This window comes from Micropterus salmoides, unplaced genomic scaffold, assembly GCF_014851395.1.
Source record: "Micropterus salmoides isolate LMB-PRFRI ecotype aquatic unplaced genomic scaffold, ASM1485139v1 Ms_hic_scaffold_15, whole genome shotgun sequence".
In the NCBI taxonomy this organism is placed as follows: Eukaryota; Metazoa; Chordata; class Actinopteri; order Centrarchiformes; family Centrarchidae; genus Micropterus; species Micropterus salmoides.
Genome location: NW_024040596.1, coordinates 10,167,171 through 10,188,520, shown reverse-complemented (window position 1 = coordinate 10,188,520; position 21,350 = coordinate 10,167,171). Strand labels below are relative to the sequence as shown.

Sequence of the window (21,350 nt, the reverse complement as noted above, 5' to 3'; positions counted from 1 at the left end):
TGTTTTGTGTTTCGTGAGAATTTTCTAGCATTGAAAAATATAACAGATCTCTTGCAGCTACCTGCCTGTCTTACATGCAGTTAAATTCCATTAATGGTATTGATTCCTCAAAGACTACTCAAAACAAGTTATTATTCTCCCCTAATTTATGATACAATTATGAGTCATTAGCTAACTTTCAGTTAAACATTTAAAATCCTGGCCACAGGTTGGACTGGAACTGCCACAAGTCCTCAATCTATATGTTTGTCATCCAAATGAGCTTTCCAAAAATAATAATTATGCCCCGATATCTCTTATTTTGAACACAAACCACCTACATAAACCAAGGCTCATACGTCCACAGCTCAGCTTGAAGACAGTTACATGAAAACAGAGTGGCATCTTTCCTTGAAATGAATGATTCACCAGAAACATGTCCAACTCAAGGTTCTGCAGGGTAAGCTTATCTCATTCTCTGCATACTGTAGGAAAAAGATTGTATCAGTGTTTCTGCATTGTCTAAATGTCATCTAATTGTCTTGCTTTTTTTCTTATGTCAATGTCTTCTTGTTTTATGTCACCTTTTAATTAAACATAAAAAACGTTTTCTCTTCCACTGAGCCTTTGGACGCAGAAGGGTTATCTTTAAGGCAAATAAAATCCCTTCAAGATTAAGAATCTGGAAAGATCTCATTCTGAACAAACCAAAGTTGACTCTCTGAGAAGGAGATGATACACTCTGGTGTTGGAGTGGATATATCCACCCATACTATAAACTCCCCCTTACAGCTTTTTTCTGTGCTATAAAAACATCATAAACATTTCTGCTTTGGTCCTGGACATAAACAAGCAAACAGACCAAAGGTGTCAGTTTTTTAAGAGGTGTCTATGTTAAAAAATAAAATAAAATAAGTGAACCACACTGTTGAATCGGTACTGGAGCTTATGTTGAGTCAATCCCACATACACTGCCTTGCTGCCGTAAATACTCACAATGTCTTACTCGCCAAATAGTCCCAAACAAATACATTATTTACTCCTGCTTGAGTAATGTTTGCTAAATACATATAAATTATATATTTGTGGCACTTTTAAAAAAAAACATTATTTTGAAACTATGGGCTTGGGGCAGTCACAGAAAGGGTGGGGAAGGAGCAAAGCTTTGAGAAAAACTGTTTTTTTTCTGTTGACAAAAAGAAAAATTTTGAATGACACCCGTAAAGTGCTTCAGATCAAAGACATTTGATGTCCTTGTTATTGATTGACTCTTGGAGGATTAGCAAGTACCCAATCCATGTTAACCTTTGTCTAGGTAGCGCATAAGTCATTGCCAGGGAACAGCAACATACGAGTAGTGCAGATTGTTCAGCTTTGAATGTTTTAACAAAAGAAAGGTAGCGCGGAGTATTGCGTCTTTTGTTGCTCAGCCTTGAGAATGTGTCAACTCTAACATTGCCTGTTTTACCGCAAAATCAATGGAAATCATTAGGTAATGATTATGTCGTGATGACAATAAAGAAGCCGTGCCATCCATCTGTCTCTCTTAATGACTAATAGCTGATGGTGGAGAACAGTACTCTCATGTTATACAAGTGTGACCCAAGGTTGTTTTGCGCTGTCTACCTTCACTACTGTTCCCACGCTCTGGATAGAACATTTGGTTCAAATTATTTGTGTTGCACTTGGTATGCAATTGTGTAGGTGGTGAAATAGCTGATTTGTTTTTGGAAATAATGGACTGCAGTTTAGTAAAAGAGAAAAATTATATTTGAATGCTCTTTTACAAAAGAAAAAAAGGAAATGAAACAATTCAAAGAAGTTTAAAGAATGGATGTCCTTTAGGCTTTAGAAAAAAAATCAACATGTTGATCAAATTTGACATGAGGCACACACTCGCAGACACACTCTGATGATTCAAATAAGCCCTAATCACCACCAGAGCTGTGTTGTGTCACATGAGAGGCTGGCATCTCTGCAGGGGTGTCATCACAACTTAAGCATCTTTTACTGATCTGATACTATGCATCCACCCAAATCCAACTTTACCTCAAGTACCTACAAAGCCAGAGAAATGAAAGAGATATCAACACCCTGATAAAAGTGATGGCAAACAACTACTGAGGATTCTCACTCAGTTCTCTCAGCTTTTCTTTGAGGTTGCTTAAATTCTACACCTGTGAGAGGTATGACATTGTAACAACAACAAGTTTCTGAGTTCAAATGTTCACCCTGGTACCTCCTGTGTGCAGTTTATGTTCCCTTTACAGGTTTGTTCTTTTGTTGTCCAAAGTTAATGCAAGTCAGGTGCACTGAAACAGTGAAAGAACTGCCATAAGTGTCAAACATGAGCATAAGACTAGTCGAAGAACCTATCATTTGCATCTCAGGAAAAGGAATGGAGAATGTATGTAGTATATGAGACCATTCCATGCTTATATTATAAATTATTTCTGAATTGATATCTCTCCATTGGGAAGGTAAGTAGATAAGAACGTGTTTAATGGCTTGCAATTAAGGTTTTTGCTATCTCTTATATCAGATCAGTTGCCATTGTGTGATTCCAGCTATTTATATAAAACATTCTCAATCTGTATTGAACTAAATTGCTCTAATACATGCACAGCGTGAGACAATTCCTCTGGGGGTTTTTTTGTCTCCCCCTGTTTCAAATCTTTCCAACAAGACAAACACAATATGTGGTCACAAAAACAACACTGAATAAAACATAAGATTTTCAGTGAGAAGGCCATACTGATGTAATCCCTTGTTATTCTCAGCTATTTAGAAATTCAGCTAAATGAAAAGCAGACAACACACACCAGTTCCATGGTCTTGCAGAATATTTCAAGAGTTTGTATCTCCCGACCTTATTACATAACTTGCATGACGACATAAAAGAGGTGAGTAAAATAGGATGTACAATAGTTGACAAGCAAATCCTGTATTTTCATTTTACTGTGGTTGAAGGAAACACATGGATACTAGACATCATGACAAATGCAGGATGAAATGTTTGACTAATTTATCAGTAAACATTAAAAATTCAAAAATGCTAAATTATATTTTATTTGCAAATTATAATTCTTAACAAGCATGGCAGCATTAACAAAAAACCCCGTCATTGCCAATTAACAACAAAACGGTTGATTATAATTTCTGTATTAAGGGACCCTGATTATGTCTCTTTGTATCACTGAATGAAAATTAAACCTTGTTTTGACTATAAAACTTCAGTATTCCAAAATGAAATGGAGTGAAACAATACAGATGGGAAGGTGATCAGAAGCATTTTGGAGATATTAGCAATTGGAACTACGGTTTGTGAGGTGAAAATCAGTCGGACAAGGTCCCTCTTCAAATTGGGTTAAGCTTCTGCCAACTTGCAGTGAGCTCAAAATTCTCACTTTCCATTTCATGACTTCACAAAGCATAACATTATTATTTACTTCGCACAACTGCATGTCCAGGACCTCAGAAGAGAGGGTGCAGGCACATGTTACATTTTATATCCGATATTGTTAGATTTGATCGTTTTATTAGCTTGAGCACACCCTACAATTTTATCTCTTGGTGTCAGCCAAGAGGGAAACCCAACATGCAGGTTTCCATCCTTGCGGGAAAGTTATATCCAGAAATCCTGACAGGACATGAATCTTTCATGCAGTGTTTTACTGCACCTTTTCCTATAAACAATCTGTGTTCCTCACATAATATACTGGAAGGTGATTACTTAACATGAACATGGCACACTAGCCTGCTACCTGTATTTCAGAACATGGTGTACGCAAAATGACGCATTGCTCCAAATACTCCTGTTGGGTTGCGGTTGTCCTGATGAAAATGACTGCTATCTAACAATATTTTCAGTGCATTATATAGTGCTTGTGGTGATCAACCGCTTGTATGGATCAAAGAGCTTGGGCCAGAATCATTCCTATAATAATGCTGTTTAAATAAATCCCCTAAAGTAATCATATAGTCTGCTTACAGTGTTCATATGAGTCGTTTTATGCTCCATGCTATAGAAAAACCCTGAATATTTTATTTTATGAATATGTTTGTTTTCAAACTCTGCTACCAGTTCGGCTACAGATTTGTAGCCTATTTGCACTAGTGATATTACTGTATTTGGAAACAGCACAGTATTGCTCTATAGCCTAATTATAATTTGAAATACAGTAAGTTATATTTTTACATACAGTAATGTTCTGTATTACACGTAGAGTAGTTTAACTTTTACAACTATTTCAAAAGTATTAGAAACGGTTGTACTGTATTTTTAAACCTGTCAATAAAAATTCAGTAAATATGGAAGCTGTCTGTTTCATTAATTTATGTTAATGTCAGAAATATTCAAATGTATGCATGAGAAAATTGGTTATAATAATAATCCGCATGCAGTGATCATTTTGACTCAGACAGATGTGAGCACTAGAGGTTTCCATTGTACTGAAATTCACTTTGTTACTTGGTGGGTTGATGATATTTTAACTGCCTGCCTGCTAACAAACAACAAGATGAAAAAACTCACAAATGCCAGGCGCTTCTTCATCTTTGCTGCCATTTGAATATGCTTAAACCTACTGACTGCAGCTAATTTAGATGGATAAAAGCAACCAAAAGCATTTGGTTTAAGTTAGCTATACGGTTTTTCCACTCTCCACCTTCACTTTTCTCTGCACTTAATGAGCACATAATACCCCATGCATGTACTAACCTTTCAAATGTAAATACCTCATGCAGGCTAACTACGCATGAGAAGACCTGATCTGCTATTTCATGCAGCTGTGTTTGAAGTTGATGTTGATGATTAAAGTAACGTTATAAATAACACACAACGCAAAATTCAAGTCTAATTTAAAGAAGAATGAGGAGTCCTTACAGCTTATACCCTTTAATTGCTGTACAAATTTTAATTGCCATTTTTAGCTTTTAGTTGATTTTTGTCATGTTTGAAATGTAACATTAATAGTGTAAAACCTTGCTTGAAATATTTCCTTACCCAGCAAACAAAAATGTTCCTAGATGTGACACATAGATGTGAGAAGAAAGTTTGTAAGGCAACACATTTCTGTGGCATTATTTCCTGGCAGAGGTGATAAATCCTATAGCTTTTAATTGCACTTCAAACACAGAGTCCCTGATGCCTAAGTTAAAGTTTTCAAATAGCAGTGGCTGCAGTCCAATAAACATATATTGTTAGTGTAAGCATTTACCACAAAAACAACATAACTGTGCATTCAAACCACAATTTGCTCACAGAGTTAAAAGTTACAGCTACACATCTCACATGTGACTTTTCCCGTGAGAAAATTGGGTTAAGTTTTTCAGTGATCCTATAAAAACAAGGGGCATATTTCATGAAGAAAAAGCAAATTTCCATTATGATAGCGTTGTGACTTCCCAGAGTTACTCAAGCACAATTCTCCCAGGGAACATAAGGGCTCTTACCGCCCACTGTACAGCTACTAGACGAGGAGCCCAAGAGCAACTGTAGCAGATGTATTTCAGGAAGGAGGACTCCATCTTTTTTTTTTTAACTGAGGTTAGCTAGAAGCTCATGTACTGCTGTAATAACTTTTGTGTGCATGCAGGCATATGTTTTGTCCACATCATTCTATATAGCTTGTAACTTTGTTTTGAATGTTGTTCAACCACAGCCCTCAAAGAGCCACTCGCGCTTCACAGTTTCATATTAAGACTGAAGAAACTGAACATTTTCCCAAGAGTCACTTTCTATCCTGATGTGAACTTTTTCTCTGTCAATACTTGATTAAATGGAGTTTTCTCATCATTTGGCAGCAGGCGTTTTGTTCGCAGTGACTAATTTAAGCTTGAGCTTCACTGAAGTGTTGTTGTAGGCAGCAGCCATCATACTGCTTCATCACTATAGCCACGACAAGTGACTGCAATGCAGAAAATATCCTAATAACACATTTACTTTCGTTTCCAGCCTTAAGATGTTTTTTTAAATTAAACAGAGCAAAATCTCACCGAGTGAAAACATTTCACCAAGGATAAATGGAGGTTCACCGTTATCAAACACACCGTCGGTTGTGTTTTGACCTCTCTCTTGTCAATTGTCGACACACATCAGCCCGCCCATCCGATAGTCCACATTTGTTATCTAGTCCACAGCATGCTAAAACCAATCTCCTAACAGTCAATCAGTCAAGGGAATTTGAACATCAATCAATGATTTATTACAGGAAGCAACGTGACTACACATTTACATAACACCCAGCTAAATAAACAGCACCGTGTGGCAGTGCTCAGAGGGAGGTGAGTTGGGAGATTGATGGAAAATGGAACGCAACACCTCCAACTTGAGATCAGGAGCCAGCTCATTTTATAACCAGTGTTTTCCAAGTCCCTAATTGTGACCATCATCCAAAAACCTAATATAGCCAAAATTACATCCACCGGCTCGTTTTACATTAAAGGATTTTCTGGTACTTACCATAGTTGTTTCAACTCTTAAACGAAGTCTGCACAGATTTCACACATTCTCTGTAAAATAAATGAATGTGTCACTGTGATACTGTGAACTAACTTGTTAATGTGAGCAAGGTGCACATTTCGGACACTGTTGCTTTATATTCACACAGCCTCTTCTATATATAATTTCATGTACCTCTTCATATGTTTGACACAAATATAGGTCCAAATGTGCACAATAACTGAAATAACTGAGTGAAACACTTGGTAAAGGTTTTGAATATTTACCCCCCCTTCCATTGTGACACATTATGAAAAAGTGGCTCAATTTATTCTCAGAAATGTTTCGGCATAATCCTGAAAGGTCAGCTAGTCAGAACACTCATAAAAAGACATTGTACCACTGGATACTATAACACATATTAGATTCATAACTTTTTTTCATATTTAAATACTCATCACAAAAACATGAGAATTTCTGTATAGAAAGTGGTTTCAATAGTTTGATCAAAAATCATTGTTTAGTATTGTGTGTGACTGCATATAGATATTAAGCTGTACTGAATGCCCCCTTTTAACACCTCTTTTTAACCCATTTCCACCATATGGGATCCCAAATTTGGCTTCATGAATAATATATTGCGAGATTAGAATAAGGTCACAATGAATGACACAGACACATATGCCACATTTATGATCTTTCTGATTAAGAAGGCTATTAGGCTACAGAAAATGTTATATATTGACTTGTTAAGGAACATGCTTGTCTCCTTATTAGCCCTGGTTACTGGAGGGCTGTAATTACTCTTATCTTGCCTTCACACCTCCTCCTTACTGACGCGCCTCTGAGCTCTATAGCCAAGAAGCGCGCTCCCGCGGGCGCGCCTCCTTCTCCGTCGACACAGTAACGGGTGTCGGCGTGAACGTCGCTGAGCTGTGAATGGGCTAATAGGAAATATAATATCCTTCTGGCACAGCCTGGTTTCTTCTGTCATTTAATCTCTGCAACGGAAGCCGGGTAAGTTAATATTTTGCCGGTTGGACATTAATTGAGGGACAGGCTGGCGTGCAGTTTCTGAATTCATGGACTGAAATTGGGAAGTAGTTTCTAGACAGGCGCTTTATGCGATATGTGCGCATTAGGTTTAATTGATGTGACATAAATATGCTGTTGTCATCTTAATTGGCTTTTGACGTTGTCACGGTATATTTGTAAATCAAAGCAGAGCGCCCACTTTGCCTCCACCATTGTGTTGATCATAACTATTTTCATGATATGATAAAGTCAGGACTGGATGATCCCATAGACTAAAGCATAATGCATCTGTATCTTAATTTTTTTTTATTAATGTGTCTGTCCAGTTAGATCCAATCACAGCTTTTCTTTAATGCTTCCCTCTCAGAGAAGACAGTGATTACTGCACATGATCATGTAAAAGAGAAAACAAAAACAAATATAGAGTGATTTGTATTGCCTGGCTATTGCCAGGATCTTTACCAGACCTGGCTCACCAAGAGGGAGTGATGGTGAGGAGATTCCTCTTCTTCTGGAGGGCTGTGCAGGCTCTCTAGTGGTTGCATATGTGTTTGCGAATGTTCAGTATATCCACATACTGTATTTGCTCAAAATTGAACTTCCCATCCTGTGTGGACTTTACTAAAAGTAAGCATCATGCCCTCCAAATACCTGCTGGAATTCACCTGGGGATCTCTTTTGCTGCAGTGAAATGGTTCTTTGACCAGCAGCAGGTCCACTTAAGGAGCTTTCCTTGCCAGCATATGGAAGATCAAACCCACATCACTGTATAAAGTGTGCTTAAGGTGCATGTGTGGTAGAAATAATATGAGAAAGGGAGAGGACTGCATGCGAGGGGAGTTTGTGTGTGTGTTGCAGCATTTGTGCAGGGTTCATTTACTGTGGGACTGGGTTGGTGCAATAAAGAGACAGTGAGGGACAGTGACGGAATCGTGGGGTTGAGTGATTTGCAGGCTTTTTCATGTAAATTCCCAGGGCTGTGCATGTGCCCATGCAACCCTGTTCTCCAGACAAGAACATCAGTTTTGGCCGATTTGGCAAAATCACAGATGAAGTTCAATGCCAGTGTTTTGTTTTTTATGTCCATTGGCAACATTTAACATATTCTCGCTTTCTTTACTATCTGTGCATGGTGACTATAGGATGGTTAAGGTTATGGTTATGCAACAGAAACACTTGGTTAGGTTAGGATAGGTTAGAGGAAGGTTGTGCTTACATTTACTCTACAGGAAATATGGACGTACTATATGCCCGTCCACCACCCCAGCCTCTATGGACTTTCTACCAATTTCTACATAGAGGACACCATTTCCTGCAATGGCTCTGAACACTAGTATTAGATATATAAATGGACATAACTCCCAAGATACTGGGTTGGCCCGTGCATGCATGGCCACACTGCAAAGTCATAACAGTCAAAGGATGGTTTTTAATTTATGTACAATAAGGCCAACAATTTCCTTGCAGTGGAGGACGGTATTGAAAACCCTTTCATTTAATGACTTGAAATATTGACGAAGGTCTCCACACTGGGCTCGTTTTGGCCGAGGAGGAAGATTTACTTACGGCACTTAATTACACTGGAGGTGTTATCTTGGAAGGAAAAGTAATGGACTGGTGATGAGTAGCAGAGTCAAACCAAGGACATGTTGTGGCTGCTGATGATATGAGGCCATGAGGAGCGAGCATTCAGTGTAGCTCATCCTGTAGCACCCTGCCAAGTGGGCTTTTATATAGAGATGCACCAATCCCAACTCTACTGAGACTGATGCTGATACTTGAACTACTGGCTATCGACCAGTACCGAGTACCAATCTGAGAGAAACTGTTTAGGACCATTCATTTATGTTTAACATGAGACTGTAGCTACACACATGTCTTATAAGTGGAGACATCTGTATTGGTGCCAATACCAATCATTTATATTCAAAACACATTTGGAGAACAGAATCTCACCAGGTATTTAAATTTCCTTGTATTGCTTCCTTGCTTGTGCTCTTACTTACTACTGCAAGCATATTAATCCCTTAGGGGATCAACATACCTTTATATGTCTTATGCTGACACATTTGATGTTAGCCAGGTGCAAAGAAACAATTTTAGTGGCCATTTAATTGAGGGGAATGTGCATGCTTACATCTTAGAACTGCACTACTTTTACAGCTTTAGTGGTGATAATAATCTTCATTTAAATATTACTTAAAAAGGTTAGAAAGTGCTTTTTCAAGGAAAAAACATACAGCATTAGCCATAAAAACAGAGGCAAAAGCAAAGGAAAGCAATAACAGCAATCAAAACATGAAACGCGAGGTGAATAAAAGATAATTTCGCAATAGCAAATGGAAAACATAAAGTAGCAAGGGTGCAACAGTAAAAACAGAAACATATGTAAAGCTTTCACAAAAGCTCTCCGCAGCAGTAATTCTCCCAAAGTGCATTACGGTCGTCCATGTGAGAAAAGATAAAACCATCTTTGCAACTTTATTTAAATTTGCATATTACTTAAATATTTTCGCATCATTGACCCCAAAAGTAGCTGAAAATGTGAATTAGAGAAATCCTGAGAGGATTTCACTGAACTTTGCACAGCATGCTTTTTACCAGTATGTGCCAAAGGGATAGGTGAAAGAGAAAAGATCTATACCTCACTGTGCTGTGAATATTTCACCACCTTTGACTTGTGAATTATAACTTGTGGCAGCCAACTGGCAGACAAAATACTGTAGAGAGCCTGTTTGAAGGTGTAGAAGACACGGCTGCTTTTATTTAACGAGTGTTTATTTTGTGCTCGAGTAAATGTGTTTTGTTTATAGACTGGTGAAACTCATGGCTGAACTAAAAGTGTATTGATCTGCTAAATAAAGCTTTGTTTAAATGTTAAAAGGTTTATAATATTGGTTGTTTGTATGGCTGGTACACAGACGACCTACACAGCTCAATATTTTTAATTTTTATACCACCTTGTTTTGCTTATACTGCTGTTTACTGTTCATATCAAATAAGGCAACCACCCTCAAAGTATGGGGCCTTATGTTCTCTGATTGGATGGGAGTGTTTGTTCGCTGGCATTTACTCTTAAATTTCAGTTTGTCCTTCCCAGTGACAGAGTTGTCCTTACTTTATAACTTAATTTCATTAGGACAAAAATGCAGTTTGTGAGGCTGAAATGCTCTTCTCTTTTGTTCCTACCACGTACATTAGACAAAAACATTTTTCATAAAAATCTTGGCTTGTGTAGCTTTTAAGAAATGCCTTTTAACTGAGTTTGCTTTTTGTGTCTTTATATTTTCCCCTGGCTACTAACAAAGCCCAGACAGATATCTGATGTACAGCTTTTCACTGACATGTCAAAATCGGTCTGTATACATCTTATCTATTCTTGTCAGACAATGACAATAGGGATTTTTGAGCTTCCTCTTTCCTTATGTGGTTGCTAGCACTGCCTTCTGCAAAAGTAACTGCACGGATGCTTCTCAGCTACCTTAAAGGCGCATAGCCTTCAGGAATCAATGTTTAATTAATTGTCAACAATCCGTGACAGATGAGTATTCAAATTAGAGGTGTTAATGCCAATGTTAGCTGCCAAAAGTATGCAAATCCAAGACAGCTGTCATTGTTTTTTCATGAATCTTTCAGGACATTTGAGGGGTCTTCAAAACTGAGACAGCATAGCAAACATACCAGTACTACTTATTTGTTTGTGTGTCTGTGTGTGCGCGGGACAGCACACACAGACACAGAATAAGAGACAGATGGAGGGAGCAGATATTTGCATGCTGTTTTCTTGTTAACCGAAATTAATTTCAGGGTTACACAGTAACTTACTATCTACAGGTCAACTATAATCTAACTGAAGTAGACCTGAAGAAACAACCCATCAACCAACCACATATAATAGAGTGATCCATGTCTGAGAGACAGTCTCTCCCCAGGGCCTCTTACAGGAAACTGAATCCTAATGGAACAAGACTAAAAGCCCCTCCAGCGACGCCTAGATGCTGCAATGTCCATTACATTTCACAAAACATAGTGTGAGTATTAGATGGAATGAGCAACATTTTTGCTCGTCTTACAGCCTTACCAGTATGACTATAAATGCAAAGTTTATCTTAAGGGTGGAATTTTTAAAATTAGGGACAATGCACATTGATTAGCATCACTGTAAATGTGCCAGTGTTAGCCAAAAGGGACATTTTCAATTGTTGTCCCTTGGCCAGATGTCAAATTGGAGAGAAGGCCATGTGGTTATTTATACCCATCCATCCATCCATCCATTATATACCTGCTTATCCTGTTATGGGTTGGAGACGGTCCTACCATTCATTGAACAGGTGCGACGAGTTGTGTCCCAGTTCAGGGGCTGCACCAAAGATATACCCACAAGCTCAGGCAGAACCATTTTTTGAATAGGAAACAGTCCAGACCAGTACCCAAACCCTTTCTGTCATGCCTCCCCCTTGGAAGACAAAAAGACTCAAATCCTATATTATCAACAATGAGAGTCACACAAGTTACAAAAGGCGCCAAGTCATTAAGTTATGATTTGCAAAAGAAAATTGCAAGTTAAACCTTACCCAACAGTTTTTTTTGACACAAAAGCCTCTCCTGCTATATTCTGTATTTACGTGGGGGGTAGCGGTTGTCTTATAAATGCACGTGTTCACTGGCAAAACTTGGTAGCCTATTATATTATTAAGTCACAGACATGATTTTACAGGCATTGACCAGGTAAAGCAACAGTGAACACAGAGTGCAAATGTTGGTTCCGGTTGTTTGATAGGCTACATCATTAACAAGCCGGCATGGGGCGCACCTGCTGCCACGATAACGCACCGCGGGTGGAAGCAGAGACAGAGAAGAGGTTTAACCCAAACGCTCTTTCGGCCCAACCCTGATTTGCATTAATTTAGCCCATTTAGCCCATGAAATAAGAAATAGTAATCCATCATTATTAACATAAAACAGCATCTTAGAGTGCAACAGGATGACAGCAACGTTTCCCCTGGTGGACTGTCATGCACAATCCCCCTGAAAAGTACTTACTTGTAAAGTCAATATTTTCACTCAACAAGAGCTCCAAATAGACGACAAAATAAGCTTTTTGTCCATGCCCTCTAGAACGACACATTGAAGCTCAGGACCGGGGAGCTCAGGACCGGGAACCAAAACTCAAACGCAGACCAGAGCAGTTCAAACAAAGGTGAATTTTATTAAATAAAGGTGCAAACAGAGATGTGGGCTGGGCAGTAGATGTTCTGATGTCGTGGTTCAGGTGAGTTGAACTGAGTCCGAGGTCCAGGCTGGTACTCTGCGGTCGAGACAGGGAAAAAGGACGAGTTAACAATCGGCACCTCAAAAGTCAGACGAGAGTCAGATTTCAAGACTAAGTTTGGCTGGCGTGTGCTCATACTGAGTGGTACAGTAGATGCAGGATGTGGAACAGGTGTGCTTGATTGAAGTGATGAGTAGGGTGAGCAGACAGGAGCACCGGCGACCACGCCCACCAGCAGTCTCAGAGCATGAGAGGGAAAACAGAAAACAGAGACAGACGCAAAAGAAAAACACACCAAGCACACAGCAGACATACCAAAAGGGAAAAAGAATGCAAAAAATACATTCAAACACATACCATGAAGAGGGCCAGGGTCACGGCCGGGGGGTTGTTACAGTTTTGGGCACTTTATGAAACTACTGATGCTATCGTCTTTCTTGGGAGGACAGAGTCTTTCCAGTTTACCCAGAGGATGTGTCTTTTAAAAGATAAGGCTATTTTATTTATTTATTATTATCAACAAATCCTGTGACAGTAACTAAACTAGGATTGTCTGTGCAGCGACAGCCTGGTACAGCTCATGTCATACCAGAGAAGTCCATTGATGTCCAATGTAACGCCACATCATTAACAACATGAACAAACAATGGAGTGTATGTCTGGCTTCCATAACTATTACATCCTGCAATTACTTTCCCATCTGTCAGATTCTGAATATATTTATTATTAATAATAGATCACCACCAGACCCAAACAACAAGCACAAAGTGGTTGGTGGATACTTACAGCTGGTAAGGATATACCTGTTTTGTTCTGAGAACATAGGTACAGAAATGATGCATTTCTCTGTGACTTTTGAAGGACAAACAGACTGACCAACCGGCATCACCACCCTTAAGGCTGACTTGCTCGGATGGCAAAAAAATCTATTTGTCAGAATGGAATTAGCAGCAGTGCATCGTGCATCACTCACTCTGCCTACATATGCCTTTATGTAAGACAGCCTTTAAAACAGGATCCACACAAAGGACTCATCTCTGAGCTCCTGTCATAATAACAAACTTGACATGTATGAAAGCTGATGGTTGAAATTCCAGCTCTTTGCTTTGATTGTTGTCTGTGCTCATTTTGTTTCCTCACAAATATTAGAATGGTGTTTTTGAAGAAAGATTAAAAGGTAGTTTTTTCTTTTTTGTGTGACTTTGACTGCTTTTATATTTGTATTGATTTTTTGGGTAAGCAGAGCCATTCCCACAAACACAAAACACTGAATGCTTATTTTATGAAAGTGTCGACTAAGTCAAAGATCAAAGCTAATATGTTTGGTTATTGCTTGGTGAATTTGGGATCCAGACTCAGGACTCAGGGACACAGATACTCTAAGCTAACAAGTTTGAATACAAATTTCAAGAAGGCTTTTCCCAGCGGCTCTCTGCAGTTTGGGTTAGGAACAACTTCCAATTATTAAGTCACTCGGCTTGTAGTTCCATTTTCGTCTCAGTTTCAGCCGGGGACTGGCAACACACTATGTGTCGATTCAGAAGTTCTTCATCGACCATTGAGCATGAAAAAGTTGAATAAATTTAGAATTTTTCATAAATGAGCAGTACTTGATCTGATGTTGCAAAAGCGATGCGCCCGTTTTAGTGCCTCAACTGATTCACACGTGTAAGAGTGTTTCAAAAAATGTATTTGATTGTGCAGCACTTGTCCATTACTCATTCCATGACAGTTTGCAGTGACCTCCACGACACACTCCAGCTATTTTCAAAGCCGTTTACTTGGTATGTGTGGGAGGGTTGTAGATTCAGGCAGGAAAATGTGTGTGTATTTGCATGTGTTTATGTTGTGAATTTTAAGAATTTCTTACAATGTGCATGTATGAGCGAAAAAGCAAAATAGGCTTTTGTGTTGTGTGTTAATGGGTAGGTATAGATGAAAACTTGGTACCTCCATCTAGTGATGCTTTTCTGTCAAAGGATATCTCCTGTAAGTTTGTCCACTGAGCTTTTTAGGCCCAATTGTTTTGCTGTCTCTGGCCAACATCTGCATTACAGATGTTGGCCAGGAATTAGTAAACAAAGGTTTGAATTAGGTTGAGTTAATAAATAAAATAGATTATTAGATTAGATTAGGGAAGAAGTTGTGACTTAATAGGCATTTCCATATCTGTAACATTTTGTGAGCTTGCTGCCTGACACTTTAAACAATTAGGAAATTTAACTTCTGACCAGAAAGGGTTGGGTTGGTCTAGGCTGGGTGTGTAAGAAGCATCCATTTACTGACATCCTGTTTGTCTTATTTAAAATTAAACTGATCTACTATCATTGCCACATCATTTTAGAGGGATCTGAAATTGGTTTAAATTATGACTGAGTGCAGTATTGTGACATAATATTGTTGTAGATTTTGTCAGCTCCGAAGTTCACAGAATTGAATACATATAAACAAATCGAGTGAGGCAAATAAAAACCTGGGATAAAAAGTATTACAATGCTTTCAATGTTTTCTATATCTCCAAATTTTGACCAGACGGACAGATAAAAAGCAGTAAGAAGCGTTGCATGGTCCTGCTAACCTGTTATTTACTCACATGTTTTCTTAAAACAAAAAATTCTTTGCTTATTAGTTAAGGTAAAATATTTCAGATTTTAGCAAGAAAGTAAAAAATAGCAAGCTGTGCATTTTCCTATACTTACCTTTGTTTTTGTGAATCTGCAGTCAATTAATTCTTTAATAATTATGCACCAGATGACCTCCATCCTCTACTAGGAGAGGCGAACATCCTCAATATTAATCCATTCAATAACTGCTTCACTTAAAATTTAAATATAAACAGAATTCAGACATTTTATCTAATTTGATTTTCTAAAAGAGTTTTGAAGAAGATAATTAAATAAATAATTAAATTCATGGTGAGAATGGTAGAGCTGTATTTGAAGAAGAAGAAAAACCAAGCAATAAATCCATTGCATCATGTTGTTCATAATTGTAGGCTAATAATCTTGACAGTGATATTCAGGGTTCCCACTCTTTTCTAGAGATCATTTTCCAGGACTTTTCAGTCATTTTCAGTGATGATCTAGCTGGTATGACAGACAGAGATCATTTCATAAACTAGTATGGTCTTCTCTGCGGAAGTCTGATTTTAAAGATGTGCGGTCTATGGCTTTAACTTATCTATGAAATCATCCATTACATGTGTAGGAATTATGACAAAATGATCTTGCCTTGTTTTAACATTGTTTTTTAAAAATATTATATATTATATTTTTTTGTTACTTTTGGAAAGCCCTTTGTGTTGTTCACTTGGCAAGTGATTTTCTTTCTACTGATAAATCCCAGCATTCTGTTGAATGTTAGCTTTCAAACATTAACATCACTGTGGTCCTTAGTCCAGATGTATGTCCTTCAGACCACTGTCACAACACCACACTTCACAACGAACTTGGTGTATTGACATGCAAGTGTAATAACTTTTACCTTCAAAAAACTGAGACTTCTTTAGAGGTGTGCAAATATCTAAAGTTAATTGATGTTCTAAAGAACACATCAGGAAATTAAAGCAAGCTGTAGTTAAATCAGTTTATCACACCATATGTCAGCCCCTATACTAATGAAGCTAATCACACCTCACGGTGATCTACGGCTAAAAAGTTTCATGTCATGTTACGCGTCCATTATATTGTCATGTAGCGTTTGAAGAGATAATGCTGGCAAAGTAAAAAGAAAAGCGCTGTTAGCCAGTATTTAGCGTTTAATGCACATACAGCTGGGCTCCCATTCATTGTTTCTTCCTATTCAGTCTTACTTAACTTTCTCAACATGGCCCAACACATTTGAAACAATTGCTCCTAGCCAGAGCTGAAACACAAACCTTAAATCTTTGCAGACAAATCAAGCTAGCAAGCAAATTGACTTCAGCAACTGAACCAAACAAATTTAACATTACTCAACCTTTAAAAACTAGATGACAAGAAAACCTTAATCTATAACTAATAAAAACTAGCACAGTTACCAGCCAGCAGTGACTAATATTTACCTTTGGAGCAGGGATGTACAGGGACTGATATTCAGCCCACAACGATTTTTTTGCTGTTATTTTAATACTAATATTGTTTTTCTGGTATAAAGAGAATCAGATTATGCTGAAGACCTTTAAGAAACTTTAGGATGACACCTGTCTCCTCAGTTTGTATAAGCAGGTCACCACTGCACCGATCAAGTGTGTGTGCATAAAAATCAAAGCCCTCACCTTCAACCCTGCATGGCTCAGCTCCCCCTGTATTGGACCCTGCCTCTGCATGTAGGCTACATATTGTACAGCTACATATGAACATGGAAAACATCAGTAATGAATATGACTAACAATGATCATTTTATAAATTCTGTCCATACATAATATGATTGCCTGCCCAGCCCTGCACAGGCCCCTGTACCTGTCACTATTCCACCACAGAAAAGGTTGTATAATTTGGGGCATTTAGCTGCCTGTTGTGTCTTATATTTTTTGGCACCACTTGTTTCTTTATCCTATTTTTTTCTTTTCGCCATATTTACCATCTCTGTTGCACTTATCACACAAACCAGATGAAAAGTAAACTCCTTTTATCAATGCTGTCGAGCCAATCAGATTCAGCAAAAACGAGGATCAGTCCAATTTGGGAGGGGGGGCTCGTATCCCCTTCAATATTGGAAATATTAGTTTGGCCCTGTCCAACAGACACACAGACAGCGTTCCAATGAAACTGACTGACAGACCGGCAGGCCCGGTCACGGATCATAAAGTAGGCATTAGAAATTGAAAAATAAAAACTCCTGAAGGCCAATCCTTCCCTGCTTTGGAGGATAATGCAACCTACATTTTTTTTTAGAGTTTCACTTGAATTAATTTAATCCAAACTGTGCTACCATGTGAAGTGACTTGGGGGTGGGTTCATAATGCAGCCAGAACATAATATTAAAATAATTTTCCAGAACAACACAAGATTTTCCAGGACATTTTACTTTTTATCTTATTTTCCAGGTGTTGTCCATGACTGGAAAATTGGTCAGCTGTTTTCCAGGACGCATGGGAACCATGATATTTCACCCAAGCTGGAAAGAGTCTTTGCAATGCAACCAAAACAGTAATTTAGAAGTTCACTACTCCCAAGAAGAGCGACCAGAGGGAAAAATGTGTATGATCTGACTGACTACAGCATTTTGTACAAAAAGCTCTGAAGGTCATGGATGGGATGTGTACATTGTGAAATTGAACTCACAAAAGGAAACAGAACAATGTCTGAGGCTTGTCTTAATCACAAATCTAAATTCAGGCTATAATTTTGAGTGAAAAAAATCCAAAACTTTCTGAAATCAAATGTAATGTAAATGTAATGCTAATCCTTACTTTACATTTAAAAAAGAAAACAAAAACGTAATGTACATCATGAATCTGTATGCGTAATATAATATAATGCATGAGGCCCCCGGCCTGACCATGGCTTTTCATCTGCGTTAGGAACATTTTCAAGGTATATTATGAGCTGCCAGTGGTGAACTGAAGAAAAGGGATTTGTTCCTGGACTAAATAAGATTTGAAAGGCGGTAATCTCAACACCTGATAACGTAACATCAATTGATCATTTGCAGTGTATTCAACCCCTGTGGCTATGTTAAAGTCATTCTCCAGCATATTTCAAGTCTAAACCTGCATGCTGGTGGACTCAAAGCCATTTCTCTCACCTCGCAGGTTTTAATCACTCATTATTATTATTAAACACTATTTCAGTGTTCAGTGGAGAGTCAACAGCATATGAGAAGAAAATTCTGTAATTTAATTTACCTTTCTGAGAATGTTTTATGTATTTTTTTCTAGAGATCCACCTAGATTAATGTGTGCCAAGAAACTGTTCATTTTATTTTTTATCGTCCAGGTCCTGTCCTGCATCAGTATATTTTCCGACATCACTTTAATTAAAACATTTCTTACCAGAATGATGCTGTAACTTCTGCCAGTCTGACCTTTATATGCACCAAATAGCTGCAAGGAGTCTTACTGAAATGATTGTTCCATTTCCGAGCAAACTCTGATGTTGAACAATGCACCGTATTTGTGAAAAAGTGGTGCTATTACATGGCAATGCTGTTGTGAACAAGGACTGTTTTTCGTATAACTCTTCCTGTTGTTGCATTCAAGGACAACTGGACATCAGAGTTCAGTGTTGAGCAGCAACATTTTAATTTAAGAAAACATTTCAATTCACACCATCCTTCTCATAGTGATGATGTTGGCTTAATGTCGGTATAAAGTGCGTTGTAGTGTAATAGTGGGATTAAAGAGGGCATACCACTGAAAATTGCATTTCCTGAACAATGTTTTTCCACATGGACCTCCAATCAGTTCAGCCATTTGCTTCATTGCCTCCTCCCAGTCCATTTACACTAAGGTGCCCTCGTTACCAGGTGTAACTCTTGTGGAAATAAGTGAACACTTGCAGAGGATATTAGCTCATGCTGGTTTGAGGAACTATGCATGAGGTGCAATTAAATGAAATTCATGTGGCTAAGTATGTGTGTGTGTGTGTGTGTGTGTGTGTGTGTGTGTGTGTGTGTGTGTGTGTTTGGAGGTTGTTAATGTTATTTTCAAATAATGCATAAGGCATTTTTAAATTAAGCAAATATAAGTATGTGAGTGCATGTGAGTTACAGTTATATGTAATTCTGTTAACATACATCCACAGTGTCTTAATCTGACTGAGAGAATGGTTGAGCTAGGTGTTCAAAGTCAGTTTTCAGAGTAATGTGAAAGGGCGTGGTTTCTCATGAAATCCCAGAGAATTATGACTTACCTCTGCAGTTATTTGGACAATGTTTGCGCCTCTGTATCTCTCTTAAATATACATATATATTTGTGATGTAAACAAATACACTGAACATATAGCTACCTTAAAACTTCAATTAAAAGCCTAGTCCCAATTTTATGCTTGTTTGCCCTTTTACTGGCCTGGGGTCTCATTTATAAACGGTGCGTACGTACAAAACAGTTTTGGAAATGTGCGTACGCCACTTCCCAAACAAAGGTTGTGATCTACTGTATAAAAAACAAACTTGATGGGAGAATGTGTGGTCCTGTAAGTAAACTCTGAACCATGCGTACACACATAAAGAGGAGAAATGAGAAACGTCGACTCACATGGCAGAGGCCGTTTTATTGACTTTCCCTGAAGTGCACAAAAAAAAAACCAAAACACAATTTAAGATCATTTGCAGCGCACACAAAAATATCCAGATTTAGGATAATAACCACAAATGGAGATATCTGTTTCTGCAAAAGAATGCCTCAAATATGTTGTACAGTTTTATCAGGAATCATATTAATTAATAGGCTACTTGCTTGCAGTGCAATTTATTCTCATAAATAAGGTGAACAGGAGGACAAATTACATTTAAATGGATGCCGTTTCCAGTGCGTCAGTCAAGCAAATTTTCAATCAAATATTGTTATCAGATGTTTGTTGCCTCATTGAGCCAAACGCTGTGCTCCAGCGTGTGTGGATGTGATACAACAAGTCATTTCTTTTAACTCATCGGCAGCCTCTTTAAGTGAGTGGACTGTTTGTGTAGCATAAATAAATGTTTAAACACAAGTGGAATGCATTTGGTTTACTCTCTTTTCAAACGGGGGAATCCAAATTAGTATCTGGGTCATCCCATCTTGCTTGTGTGTGTCCCCCTCCAGCTAGCGACGTCACTACTCAGCGGGGATGCCTGTTCCTGCAGATCGGTTATAAAGGGGTGGAGCTCCGGTGCCCCCTTTCCTCCGGTGCACAAGCGTTGCATGAAAGTGCGTTTTTTACCCACCAAACAACATGTTTCAGCTTCACCAAAAGGAACGTCAGTGTCACACGGATTTAAATTTCGCTTTGTAGCTTTTCTGTCAGAATTAGCCTCCTTTTCTTCATGCAGTCAGTACGTATTAATATTAATGAGGGGTGTCAATGACGATTTATAGGCAACTATGTGTCATAATGCAAGAACTTAAGGACTCAAAGGCAGACTCGGAACAGTTCGAAGGGGTAACAAAGGGTTTTATTGAAAAGTGCAATGGGAGACTGGGTGGTTGGTTCCAACAGGGCAGAATGGAGAACACGGAGGAGGGGAGTTTGTCCAGACAAGATGTGAGCTGAGCGGGGTGTGGCGTTCAGCAGAGTTCCCAGAGGTAGTGTGATCCTGGGCACAGAGAAAAACAGGTTAATCCAGGGAGAGGCAGAAATTACACAGAATCTTACTGGAGTAGATAGTTGGCCTTGACACATGTACCACATGCAGTTAACTGACAATCTGGCAAAGAATGTGAGGAGGACTGGGGTTGAAATACTGCAGGAGCTTGATTAGTGGAATGAGGACCAGGTGCACCGCTGGAGCCAGAGCGTGTAGCCACGCCCAGACAGGGAGGACAGACAGAAAACACAGGGAAGGGGGGAACAAAAGAACACAAGGTAGTGGGGAGATTCTGCAGTACCACAACACTATGGGCGTTTGAAGGGTTGGACATGGAGCTCCCTCACATACGCCACATTTCAAGTTGATTGTGATTTATAAAGGGAACTTGCTTACAGACACTTGGTTTTATAAGTC

At 38.6% G+C, this 21,350-nt stretch overlaps 1 protein-coding gene across 1 annotated transcript in view; it reads left to right on the top strand.

Annotated features, from left to right (window-relative positions):
- Positions 1 to 7,313: 7,313 nt before the first annotated feature.
- Positions 7,314 to 21,350, top strand: part of htr1fa (5-hydroxytryptamine (serotonin) receptor 1Fa) — a 29,766-nt gene continuing 15,729 nt past the window's right edge. Inside the window, exon 1 of the mRNA XM_038719520.1 lies at positions 7,314 to 7,438. The gene's annotated coding sequence lies outside the window, so the exon portion shown is untranslated. The remainder of the gene's footprint in view (positions 7,439 to 21,350) is intronic.